The following is a 14,619-nucleotide window of genomic DNA, read 5'->3' as shown; positions in this document are numbered from 1 at the left end:
CTTTGCAGCACAAGAAATCTGGAAAAGCCAAAATTTATTGGGGTGGGGGGGGGCAAAAGCCCAAAAACCAGGGACACATTTTAAACATTGCTTGTATAATGTTGGAAAGTTGCTAGAATAAAATGTTGTGTTACTACCATACATTTCACTGCCAAGTATTGAACCCAGGTCCCTGTGCAAAATAGCCAGAACAATATACCACTATGCCAAATCATCTATTCTTTAAGAAAAAAGGAAGACTGAAACTTAAATGGCTACCGTTTAGTGAATTCAGTTCTCACCATAGCTGTCAACATATTAGCACAAAACACCTGAACAAAGCCAATAATGGGGGAATACAGTCCCCAAACATATTCAGTGAGTTCAGTTATCACCATAGCTCTCAACCTTGGCACAAAAAACCTGGACAAAGCCAATAATGGGGGGATACAGTCCAAAAAATATGGACAAATATCCACTGAGTACAGCAGAACAAACCTACACAAATGCAGGGATGACATGTAGAATCCACACAGAAGGCAGCCCAGCCAAGAATCAAACCAGACACCCCATAGCTGTCAGGCCGCACTGCTACCACTGCACCACTGTACTACTATCTGCTTTAGGTAAGAAAAATGCAGAAACCACCGATTTTATGAGGAATAGAACAAATATGAGGCAAAAATCTGCAAATGCTTTAGAAATGGTGGTGGGTAAGGAATTCAGACTCTTGTCAGTTGAGTTCAAGGTACAGAGTTCAAGCCTTATTCTTTACCCACCACCATCAAGCAACTGGGGCATTTTACACACACACACACACACACACACACATTCTGCAGTGATCACCACCTACCTGTCTCCAGAACAGCCTGCCATGGATGTAGTCCTGTACTCTGCAACACACTAAATACTGGCCCAACTAAATGTGATCCTATACTCTGCTCCTGCTGTTTCCCCGATCGGTGCTCCATACTGGCCTGCGTGAAATGCGATCCTGTACTCAGCAGCCCGATCGGCCCTCCATACTAGCCCGCGCATGCTGTGGTCTCAGTCTCCCACAAGATGTAAAGAGGCTGGAGCCTCCTGCTATTGGTCCAGCCTGTGGGCGATGCAGTCCGGTCACCTTCTGGTTTGTGTGGTCGTCACCGCATAGATCTCTGGGTTGGAAGGGTAGAGTTAACTCAATTCCCTATCCAGACTACTTAATTGAGCAGTCTGGAGCTCAGAAATGCCTGAGCATGCATGTTTGGATCTCTAGTCTGCCTAACACAGCAGTCAGGAACTAAGCACGCATGCGCGGAGTCTGAGATATTTTTTTATTTTTATATGTTCTATAGTGGGGGGACTGGAGACTTTATTTTATGTATTCTACAGGTGGGGGACCCATTTTACAGGTGGGATGGCTGCAGTCCCACAGTCCTATAGCACGAGCCGCCCCTGATTATAAACATATATATATATATATATATATATATACACACACACACACACACACACATATATATATATATGTATATATATATATATATATATATATATATATATATATACATATACATATATATATATATATATATATATACACACACACACACACACACACACACACACACACACACACACACATATATATATATATATATATATATATATATATATATATATATATATATATTTCAACACACATGCACACAGTTATTAACAGTCTGTTAGAAAAACTCAGATCTACAGGACACAAGCTAAAATAGAAGCAAAATCAGTAACCCCTACCTCTCAACTTCTTTGCCTGAAGAACTGGATACAAAGTTAAAGGGCCAAAATCAGAGTAAACTGGTTTTGTGACAGCATGTATTATCTGAACAACAAAATATGAAACTCTAGTCACTGGCATTACTTACTGACTGTAATCTTCATTGATTTATCTCATTTTTTTAAGTAGACAGGGCAAAAATATCAAGTATAATAAGGAACATTCTGCAAAATGTGGAACATTTGACAAGTATGCTGTACCCACCCGCACACACAGACAAACACATGCACAACCACGCCAACAGAAATTTAATCAGGAGAAAACTTTAGCAAGGCTTTAATGTGCAGTATTTCGGATCCATTACTACATTGATAATATTTCTAAGCAGGATTCAAAACCTCATCTTGTGACAAAGTGTCATTAAATCTCAAAACGTTTAGGCAGTACCATGTATAGCAATTTCATTGCTGTTTCATTTGTTACCTTCATTGTTCATTTGGACCATTACTGACCGAATTCTCTTACAGATGGTCAAAGGGGAAATTATTGGTGCTATATTTGTTGACCTAATCAAAACATCTGATCAGGTATATCACAGCTTACTACAAACCCACCTATCTGACCTAGGCATTAGTCCAAATGTACTACAGTGGTTCCACAATGCGTTCTTATTGCTACTTTTATGAAAAAGTCAACTTATCACCTCTAATCAAAATCAAAGAGTTTTACAAGACTCCAGTCTTGCTCCCCTCCTCTTCTCTATCTACGCTGAAAAACAAGACTTGGACTTACCAAGCATCCCCTACTTATTTATGCTGACAACATGGTCCTAAAGCAGTATAAGCAATCCTTAACCTTTTAGAAAGAACTACAGGATCACTTTTTCATTCTTAACACTTTAGTCTGCAAGAAAAATACTTCTCTACTCTTCTAAAATTAAAAACAATGCTCCTTGGAAGCAGGCGTAAGCTAACCCAATCCCTGATGCCATTACTAATTTTAGATCACTATAACACTATATTAGAAAATTTGTCTTCATTTCAACACAAAAGAATTATGACACATCAGTCCCTTCATTTCAACCTACATATGGAAAGCAATAGGAAAAAATTAACAGGCTACTATTCCCAGACAACAAAATCTCCAACTTTCTTTCCAAATACTCCAGAATAGCAACTGGTAAAAACATTCTACTAGCCTAAGCAGGCCATGGACTACAACTAACAGCATGTTTTTTATTTTTTGCTTTTTTTATTTGCTTCTTGCTAGTCTGAGACTGAAATTGGGCTTTTATGATCATTGTGTTACTCAGGTTACAACATTCAAATAAATAAGTAAATATGTTTCTTGCACTTCTGACTGCAACAAAGGAAATTCTTACCAGAAAATGGAAGATCTGGAATTTTTTCCAATTTTCAGGAGGCAAACATTACGATAACTGAAAGCCATTAGGAAGTGAAAGGCAAGATCTCTAAAAACATTGCAGAAACATATTTGAAAGTGGCTACCATGGTGTATAAACACTGGAGGTTTACAATAGAGTGGATGAAGGTATCGTAGGGCAGTAATTCTAAAAATTTCAATCTGTCAATGACTGAGGTTAGCTCATGTGACAAAGAGATGCAGTTGAGATGTATAAATTTTACACACACACACACACACACACACACACACACACACACACACACTACACCTCTTAAACACTTACATGTACACATCTACCTCTCACTTGTACACTCGTCCCAAGTCCAAACGGCTTCTGGAATTCAAATTCTGCACGCAAATGCAGAAGATGAAGATGTAAACCATCGGTTGCACTGTTGCACGTATGGAGAAGATGAAAACAGGTTGCAAGCACCTGTTCCATTTGTATGACTGGATGCAGAGGTCTTTCTTAAAGAAGAACGCCCTTAATTTTTTTTTCAAATTAGAAATAAATTAATCTCCTGGCCAGCTGATACCAGGGGCGTGCAAGTGCACCCCCTTGCACCTGCCTGCGGGTGCCCTTGGCCAGAGATGTAATCCATGTCAATGCAGACAGGGTCCAGCAGGAATGGCCATAGGTGCCAGACAGCAGCATGTGAGTCCAGCAGGTCTTGTTGTGACCTACTGTTTAATGTCCTATTTGATATTATTGCATCCCCCTTCCGCATTCCATTATAAGCTTACATGACTGACATACCTGTTATAGTGCTGAAGAGTTTCCTCAGAATACTGCAAATGGTTAGGTTTGTGTAGTCGCAGTGTGTCTTTGTGTAGACGGGTTCAGACCTGTGTTGCATAGGCAGAAGCTTGCCTTTTGTAGGTAATGCTCATGAGCAGGTGATGGCCTGTGCACCAATTGGTGTCTCCCACTTGCTACTTGCATACAGAGCAGCTGTGTTATCTTTCCATTAGCCAATGCCATAGCAACACAGTGTTATAATTAAGTCCTTCATGTGGGCCTTGTCCCTTTTCCTTGCCTGTGTTGAGAAAATTATGGAGATGTGGGGGTTACAGCTTCACAGACAGTAGGTGGAAATACCTCAAAGGACAAGACGTGGAGATGGCCCACAACATGAGGGACAAAGCTCCAGATTTGGGAACAGATTGTTGGTAAGTATTGCTGTAATGCACATAGAGGATTACTAGAGTAACAGGGTTTGTCTGGACATGCATTTTTTGCATGACTTAATGTCTGACAGTGATATGTCTCTGACATACATCTCAATTGTCCAGATGTCCACAGACTGCCCAGAAGTTTGCCTATGTTTTGTGTGTTCTTCAGACAACTTCTCTTTTCATGAAATCAGTAGGATAATGTGAGGATTGTAGTCAATAAATGTTGACATCCATCAGTGTTTCAGACATCATATCCTTCAGGGATGTTATGTTAAAACAATCCCTGTAATACTAGCAACTGTTGCAGTTTGTAACACCATTATGTGAGATATGCCCCTCTTTCCAGCCCCCTGTCCCCCAAGTATGTCATGCTTTGTCCAGATGTCTTGCAGTAAGAGGTTCAGATGTATTGTATATCATTATTTGGTGACTGCACTTCTGGTATCATCCCAGTAACTTAGCAGACTCCTGAAAGTGGTACGCGCAGTGGCCATAAATGTGGTCCCACACCTTGGGCATTCTGTGGAGATCTGTACATTTGAGAGTTATGTAGGTCTGGCCATTGTTAACAGACTGCCAAGATTGTGTAGCAGTGCTGTGTGTAAATGTTTGTTGGGCTGCATAGGGAGAGTTGCAGATGTGAGTGGCAGAGCTCCTTTTTTATTTGACTGTGCATGCTGCTACAGTTACTGGTGGTCTATCAGGTGTATATGCTTGTAGGGGCAGACTGAAAAATGTCCTGTAACACCTCAGGATTCCCAGTAGACCATGAGTTGGGCCAGAATATGTTGGTCTAGTGTGTGAATGGCCATTAGGATACTGTGGTACAAATGGTTGTGGGTGGACATTTTCACACCAATATTTGCTTTTCCCTACAGTTCCTTCCCTGTAGTGCATGCTATATTTTGAAATACATGGGTAATTCCCCAGAGCTGGTTTTGGGTAGTGTTGTGTTGTTCTTACTATGGTTCAGAGGGTGCTGGGTGAAATGGTTGGCAGCTCTCACTGTTTTTTTCTCTTCTGTTACATGACTGTTACATGACTGCAGTCATACCTCTACACTGTCCAGATGTCTAGACACTGTCCAGATGTGTGGCTCCTGTGCTTGGTCTGTTTCCCATAACAGTTTTGGGTTTCTGAGAAATCACTGGGATGATGAGAGCATTGACATCAGTAAATAATGGCATTTATTTGTGTTTCAGACCTGGAATCTCTCAGGAATTATATGTTAACTCAAGCCATGGTACTCTACAGACTTCTACGTATACAACACCCATATTTCAAAGATGTCACTATTTTTTCCCTTTATTCCCCACATTGCTAAGCTTCTTACAGATGTCTTGCACTAAGAGGTTGGTTATCTATCTATGTATCTATATATATATATATATATATATATATATATATATATATATATATATATATATACACACACACACACACACACACACATATATATATATATATATATATATATATATATATATATATATATATATGTGTGTGTGTGTGTAGATATATATGCATTTTTATTTATATATAAATATATATGTCTATGAGTACTACAAATATACATTTCCCCTTGAAATGACTGTAGTGCATGAAATGTTTGTAAAAACATTACAAATTCCTACAGCTCAGATGGCATAGATATACATTGCTGAGATTGTAGTGTTATAGGGTCCTGGGTCCAAGACTTGAACAGAATTACTTTTTTCATTCATGTTAAATGACCAGAATGCATGATATGTTTGTAAAAGCATTACAAATTCCCACAGCTCAGATGGTGTAGTGGTATGTTGCTATGATGGTAGTGCACAACATTCCGAGTTCAGGATTTGGCAGGGCTGCTTATTTTGTTGCCGGACAGAACAAGGGCTGATGGAGACAGAGTGATTAATGCACTTTTATGCAGTTGTGGGTTGGTTTGCATGGTTGTGCGAAGAGCTAAGCAATGCTAAGAGATGGTTAAGCCCACTTAGCTTCACTTAGCACCGCTTACTCCCACTTAGAGTTGAACAGTGCTTAAAGGGGTAATTGCTGAGCATTGCTTAATAGTGTGCAAATCCTTTTAGCTGAGCTGACTGCTGCTTAGCATTCACATTTAAGCAATGCTTACACAGACTAAGCATAGCTAAGCAATGCTAACAATTGCTTAATTTTCATTTTAAATAATATCAGGATAATGATTTCATTAATCATTACTGACATATTAGTAAGTGTATATGATTTGCTTTACATGACATCCCTCTGTGTGCTTTCTTTAAATTACCATGGGGTGTGACTATACTGTATGGGACACTTGTGTATACGTGGGTGATTACACATGTTATATGTACTCACACTTACATTTTTGACAAGCTACACTACATAATTTAAAATTAAAATAATAATTTTAACACTGCTTTCCCATGTAAAAATAAAGTGCCTGGTGTGGCACTCAAACCGTGAACACCTGCATGAAAAACTGGCACTCTAATCATTATGCTATCTTGGCATGAGGATTTTAGCTGTATATTTTTAATTATCTCCTATGGGATGTTTCAGCAATGCTGAGCAGAGGGCCAAAACACACCCACCCACTCAGCTATGCTTAAACATACCTTAGAATGGAAAAAGAAAATTTGTAAACCCACTTTATTTACATGTATCTGTACTCCTTAGCAGTCACAGCAAGGGAAATTGTAAATGGAAACATAAGAACAGATTTTATTTTTTGGTCTTACAAAGTTAGGAAGTGTGACTGCGGTTTTCTAGCAGATCATTGGCAAATCACTCAGGGTGTAAGTCAGAACATACTGACAGACATTTGGATTTCAGACTTCATACCATTCAGGAAATTCCTGCTACTGCAAGCCTTTTATTCTATTAACTTTCCTGGTTTGTCAGTGCAATATTTAAAAAGTGTCCCTATTTTTATGCCTTTGCCCCCCCCCATTATTTATGGCTTTGTACAGCTTGCTCTAGGAGGTTGGGAAGTATGTGAGGCACGGATCTGGGCATTCTGCAGAAACCTGTACAGTTGACATCTATGGCTGTATGGCACTTTGACATGGCAAACATTTGTGTTTCAATCTTCATACCCTTTGGGAAGTCTGTGCTACTGGAAAACTTTTATTACTATCAGCTTTTTGGGTTTATCAATGCAATATTTGGTAAGTGTCCCTATTTTTGTGCCTTTGCCCCTCCATTATTTATGGCTTTGTACAGCTTTCTTGTTCTAATAGGTTGAGAAGTGTGTGAGGCAAGCATCTGGGCATTCTGCAGAAACTTGTACAGTTGATGGCTATGGCCATATGGCACTTTGAACCAATGAAGAGATGAAAGACGAACAAAAATAAAAGCTAAAACCAACCAAGTGTTCGCTGGAGAACCAAATAAGAGTGTCGAGACCGCTGAATAAAAGTCCAATAGTTTATTATAGGCACCAAAATATAAAAATTTAACGCTGTCCACTGCAAATACGTTTTTGAACTTCTTCATCAGAATAACAAACAGGAATGAAAGCTCACAGACTCATTATATAGTCTTCATTCAATTAAAATTGAAACAATTATCCAATAAAAATAAGCACTCAATAAACCTGCATAGATAACTAAAATAAGTTACAAATACCCATGTCCGAACCCTATTAAAATGAGATATCATAAACATTAAAAATGTATACATAAGTGTAAATGTGTATAACTTTTGTGAATAATTTATATACAAACTGTAAAACTGTGTATAAATAAAAATTAATGTTAGCAAATAATTGCATTCATAGTAGAACAATTTTCCAACCAAGGGAAATACAATAATAGTGCCATCTACTGGATCTTTGTGGTAATTAAAGTTTCGCAGCCCTTAACTTAAGCACTGGAATGATGGATATCACATCATTTAAACCAGGATGTTTAGTGGCATCCAAAATGATCTGCCAAAACAATTCCCAATATTCCAACTTAGCCTCCCACATACCACCTCTGACTTCTTTCGGAACTATTTCCAATACATAGAAGCTAAAGGAGGCCTGTTGGCATGTTGAAGTGTGACAAAATAGTGCATTATTTGCATTCTGTTTTCTAATTTCATAATGATGCTCATAAATTCTCAACTTTAACTTCCTTTCAGTCTTCCCTACATAAAATGAGTTACAGAAGTTACAAATGGCCAGATAAACAACGCCATTAGTATTGCAGTTGGAAAAGTTAGTACTCATAATCTGCCTATTTCTACTGGGTATGTGTATACTGGATTTGTTAGCTATGTGTGGGCATTGAGAACAAGAACCACATTTGAAAGTTCCTACCCTTCCAGTTCTAATTCCAGTTTTTGGACTAGCACTAAACTCAAATAATTGTTTAAAGTTCAAGTCTTTTTGATAAATAAATTTTAGAGGTTGAATGTGTGTTAGATCCAGATCAGAAATCTGTCTAAATCTATTGCATTCTCTATTGACAGTTTGTTTAATAACACCTGAGTCCCCAGTGAAGTCCATAATATATGCCTGTTCCCAATTGTTGAAAGTGTGTGGGAGGTGCTGATTAGGGAATATGTCAGATGTACCAGAATACTCCTGACCCAAAATAGGTGCAAATCTCCCTTTTCTTCCTTACACCACTTCCTGAACAAAGTTTAGAATCAAATTGTCTGGGTATCCTCTCTCCCTGAACATATCTGAAACAAACTCACATTCCTTGTTAAAATCTTGATCATGGGAAATCATGCGACTGATCCTAATTGTCCCTTAAGTACATTTTTCTTCTGAAAGAAGGGATAACTGCTGTTAAAGTTTAGGTAGGAATTAAAAAACATCTTTTTACAATGTATTTTTGAGGAAAAGGCATTATTAGTCTTGAATAGAGAAATGTCCGGGTATATCAATTCTTGGTAATTAAAATTAAACATAAAATCCAAGAAATCGGTGGTTCCCTTAATATAGGAAAGAAATTCAAAAAATCTATCCTGGGAGTCAATCCAAAAAATACAAATGTCATCAAGGAAACGTTTGTACAAACACCAACAGCTAGCAAATTGGCTGTTGGTGGCAAATTGTCTCTCCCAACAGGATAAAACTATATTGGTGTATGTGGGGGCACATTTGGCCCCCATAGCTACACCACTTACCTGCCTGAAAAACTCTCCTTGAAAATACATAAAATTGTTTTTAAGAATGACTTCCACGAATAGAAGACAATTTCTAAAATCATTGGAACAAAAGGATCCACTTTCTCTCATACTTTCTTCCAACCACTCCAATCCATTGTCATGTGGTATTGAGCCAAATAAATCGACAATATCCAAGGTTACAAAAAGTATGTTAGGGGAATATAAGTTAGGTTTGACTTGCCTAAGAAAGTCCCAAGAATCTTTTAAGACTGTTTCCCTCTTGTTCGAAAGGTCCTTCAGTTTGACATCCACAAATTTGGCTAAGTATGGCACTTTGACATGGCAGACATTTGTGTTTCAATCTTCATACCCTTTGCAAAGTCTGTGCTATTGCAAACCTTTTATCTGAAGTAGTTAACTTCATTTGATCAGCAACCTGTGGGTATCAGATCCAATTTGGATCCAAGCCGGCAGCTTTCCAAGCTAGAGATCTGAGCTCCAAGCTCCTCCCCTTACCCATAATACCCTGCTACCTCCCTCCAGTCCCCAGATATAATTTGCTGCAGCTTCTTGAAGCATGATCGATGAGCTCCTGGTGGTTTGTGAGTAAATTAGAGGGTTTATTTCCTAGCTTTTTCTTCAAAATTGTGTGTGTGTGTTTGTGTGTGTGTGTGTGTGTGTGTGTGTGTGTGTGTGTGTGTGTGTGTGTGTGTGTGTGTGTATGTGTGTGTGTGTGTGTGTGTCTGTGTGTGTGTGTGTGTGTGTGTGTGTGTGTGTGTGTGTGTGTGTGTGTGTGTGTTTCCTTCAACCTTAGTATACTTAGTAAAAAATCTTTTATATAGTAGTCGTTTAGTTGTAGTTCCCTTCCCCTTATCTGTGTGTGAAGGTGTGTGTGCGTATGTTGATATGGCTGAAGGCCCTAAGGCTGTATTTTCCAAATGCTCTGAGTGTGGCCATAAGCTGTCCCCAGCTGATGACCACACTCAGTGCATTATTTGTCTGGGGGTTGTCCACCTGTCATTAGGCTGCCAAATTTGTGTAGCATTTAATTCCTGGGCTCTGAGGGATAGGAGGACCAAGTTAATCCTTGTGGGCCTTTTGCCCTCAGATTCTGCTTTGTCTTCCTCTCCTTCAGCGGCACAAGCCACGGCTGCAGCTGTTCTGATGACTGTTCCTGCTCCGCTGGCCAGGACTCAAACTCCCACTGTGGCCCAGAGAGAGAGAGACTCCAGGAAGAGAGACAAAAGGGATAAGGAGCGTGACAGGGAGAGGCATAGGAGCCACAAGCAGTGGGCTGATTCTGCCTCCTTGGCCCCGCTGGCTAAGCAGCTCAGTTCTCCCCTAAAGATCTCCGGGTCTTCCCCATCTCAGCTTTGTTCTCCACATTTCTCTCTGGAGCCGGAGGTGGAGACCCGGTCACCTTCGAGGTCATCGAGACGGCCTTCTCGGCCAGCATCAGTGGCATTTTCTAGATCTGCTAGGAGTCTTTCAGATGCGGACATGGACCGGATGATGCGTCGTTTTCTCCAGGCCCAGCTGCAGATAGGATTGCTCTTGCCTCCCACCCTCCGGTGGGGAGCTCGGCCCCCTTCTTTACTCCCATTGCTCCTTCTCTGATCCACTATCGGGTTTCGGAGCCATCGGATCTGGGTAGCGTCGGACCCGTGGTGACGGCACCGATAGTAATTGCTACTTTGACGCCGGCTGTACCCTCGAATTTCTCGGGTACTTTTTCAGATCTGAGCTCTCGGGGCCATGAGCAGAGCCTCAGATCTGGAGGGGTTAGTGTGTCTTCGGCTACGAGGCTGTTGGAGCGCACTTCTCCTTCGGGTCCGATTGCGTCACCTCCGGCACCAATCCACACATCAGATCGAAGGGTGCTGCTCTCGGATCCTAGGGAGAGCAGTTCACCCTCGGCCTTTGACGTTGTGGAGATGGTCCTGTCGAGGGATTCGAGGCCCCAAGCTCTTGCTACTGATCCACCCACCATTCCCTCACAGATGGGCCTGTCCTCCATCATCCGGCCCCAGGGACAGCCTGCGTCTATGTTCCAGATAGTTCCCTTAGATGAACATGACCTGGTTGGTGATCCCTCCTCAGACACCCCCCCGAGGAGGTCCCTCACAAACAAAAGTGTAAAAGGAGGCACTTGGACTCCCCCGAGTCCCTTACGAAAGACACTGACTTGGAGGAAGGGAAAGGTTCCCCCAGGTCACCCCCCCCCGAGGACGTCTCCTTTGTTAGCATCATGGAGATGCTGCACATTAGAGGGGGGTGGTCAGCCCAAAAGCCTTCCTTGGATGAGTCTGTGTTTCTGGAGGCATTTGACACAGGCCCATCTACCTCTTGGGTGTCCCCCCTGCTGACCTGCTGGTAGACCTTATAACTACCAGGACGTGGAAGGAGCTGGACACTGTAGAACCGATACCCAGGAGACCAGACAAAATTCTTAGTCCCCCAACAGATAGGACAGCGTGGAGCAAAGGTGCCCCAGTAGATGCCATGGTGGTCACGGCTGCCACCAAGAAGGAACTGGCGCAAGAAAGTTCCTTGGTACATCCTCTGGACAAGGAGTCTTGGGCGATGGACTGCATTGGAAAGCGGATGTTCGCCTCAGCCACCTTCTCGGTAAGGGTGCTGAACTACTTGGCACACATAATTCGACTTCAGTGGGACCTAATCAAAGAGTACGCTGGGTCACCCCCGGAGTCCATGTCGGGCGAGGACAAGCAAACCTTCTCGGCATGACTGACCACTCTAAAATCGATATCCAACACTTCTATGCGGCTTCTCTCCCATGCCACGGAGGGACCGGCTAGAGCTAGCGGAGCAGGCATTGTCTTATGGCGTCATGCCTGGCTCCATCTTTGCGATTTTGCGAAACCCTTCAAGGCGTCCTTCACGAATGCTCCCTTTGACAGTTCTATGCTGTTTGGCAAGACCGTCCGCGATACGCTACTCCAGAGCAAGAAAGATGGGAAGACATTGTCTGCCATCGGAATCCGCTCGGGTCCTTTTCCAGGAACCAGAAAGGACAAAAGAAGATGTGGTTCTGGAAATCTCAACAATCCTGTTCAGCTCCAGACCCCTTGTCCTTCAGAGGCAGGGGAGGACAGGGTGGACGCTGGCCCAGAGGCAGAGAGGGCCCAAAGAATTTCGGGTTGAGGGAACCCTTTTCCAATCGACCCGTGCAGCAACCCTGAGGGGTTGCCCGACTGCTCCTCTCTGGAGGCAGTCAGGGGCATTTCTCGGAGTACCTAGCACATTGGGAGTCCATCACGATGGATTGCTGGGTGCTCCGTATAATATCCAGAAGTTACTATATTCGCTTCCTGAGTTCTCCCCTTCAGTCGTGGCGCCTCCCCAATGTTGCACTCAACCAGAGGGAGGGGGCAGCCTTAGAGATAGAAGAGCTGCTAAGAAAAAGTACCATCCAGTGTGTCCCCCTAGGCCAGTCCAGATCAGGCACTTAGTCCAGGTTCTTTTTGGTGCCAAAAAAGACGGGGGACCTAAGGCCGATTCTCGACCTGTCTACACTGAACCTGTCATTTGCCAAAGAAAAGTTCCAGATGGTCACCATTCAATCTGTTCTCCCCCTTCTGCAGGAGAATGACTGGATGTGCTCCATAGACCTCAAGGATACATACTACCACATTCTAATGGACAGCTGATCCAGAAAGTTTCTCCACTTTCGGCTGGGAGCCAGCCATTATCAGTTCAGGGTCCTCCCCTTTGGTTACACCACAGCCCCCAGGGTGTTCACCAAGGTCATGGCAGTTGTAGCAGCCCACCTGAGGCTTCAGGAAATACAGGTCTTTCCTTACCTGGACGACTGGCTCCTCGCCGCTCCCACCAGGCATCTACTATGCTCGGCCAGGGATTTTTTCCTGCATTTGGCCCACCAATTGGGGATCACTGTAAACTACAAAAAATAATCCCTTCAGCCTACTCAGATCTTGTATTTCATAGGGGCCAGAATAGACACGCTTCAGTCCAAGGCATTTCTGATGTCGGACAGACTCCGCAACCTAACTCTCCACGTCTTGGCTCTTCTACAGTCTTCAGCCCCACAGGCGGAATTAGCCCTAAGGGCTCTAGGGTCGATGGTGGCGGTGATCAAACTTTTCCCCCTGTCCCACTTGAATATGATGGTTCTTCAATGGACCTTACAGGTCCAGTGGTTCATCCTTCGAAACCCATTGTACTCCCCTATTCCCCTCAGCAGGGTTTGCAGGGAATCTCTGCTTTGGTGGCTCCATTCCCGAGAGCTTTGGGAAGGGCACCCTTTTTTGATGCCTCTACCCCATGCCACAGTGACCACGGACACTTCTCGCCTAGGGTGGGGGGGCATTGCATGGGCATAACCGTCCAAGGCACGTGGACTACAACAGAGACAGTTCTGCCTATCAGTGTTCTGGAGATGAGGATGGTGCTTCTAGCATTGCAGGCTCTCCATGCCCTTCTTCCTCTAGGGACTATTGCAATTCAAACAGACAACATGTCAATGGTCTGGTACATCATCAACCAAGGGGGAACCAGGTCTTATCCTCTCTGCCGAGAGGCCATGAGAGTTTGGGAGTGGGCGATATCCACCAACCGCTTTCTGCTAGCAACGCACATCTTGGGTCGGTCCAACATTTTAGCGGACAAACTGAGTCGAACTATCCTCTCACCTTACAAGTGGTCTCTGAACCCCTTAGGAGCAAAATGGATCTTCTTCAAATGGGGTCAACCTTGCTGTGATTTGTTCGTGTCACCTTCGAATGCAAAGTGCAGCGAGTTTTTCTCTCTAATCCCCCTATCAGGGGAGAAACCCAGAAACGCTTTGGTTCATGCTTGGCCATCCGGTCTTTTTATGCCTATCCTCCTCTCCCGTTAATGACAAAATTCTTGCCGAAAGCTCATCAGTTGGGGAGCAGAGTTATCCTCATAGCCCCATTCTGGCCTCGTCAAACCTGGTTCCCATTTCTGCGGTCTCATCTAGTAGCTCCTCCTTGAATCTTAGATCCCATTCTGGATCTAATCTCTCATCCTTCGGGATTGAAAACCCTGAACCTGGATGACCTCAAGCTTTTGGCTTGGTTGATCCAGTTCCGTTAGTGGCTAGGACTCCCGATATCTCTTCCGCAGTTAAATCCATCCTGGTGGCCGCTCTTAAGCCTTCTACCAGGAAAGTCTACAATAGTAAATGGAAATGT

The sequence above is a fragment of the Protopterus annectens genome, chromosome 8.part0 (genome assembly GCF_019279795.1).
Source record: "Protopterus annectens isolate FY-2018-M chromosome 8.part0, PAN1.0, whole genome shotgun sequence".
Lineage (NCBI taxonomy): Eukaryota > Metazoa > Chordata > Ceratodontiformes > Protopteridae > Protopterus > Protopterus annectens.
Note: the sequence above shows the minus strand (reverse complement) of the source record.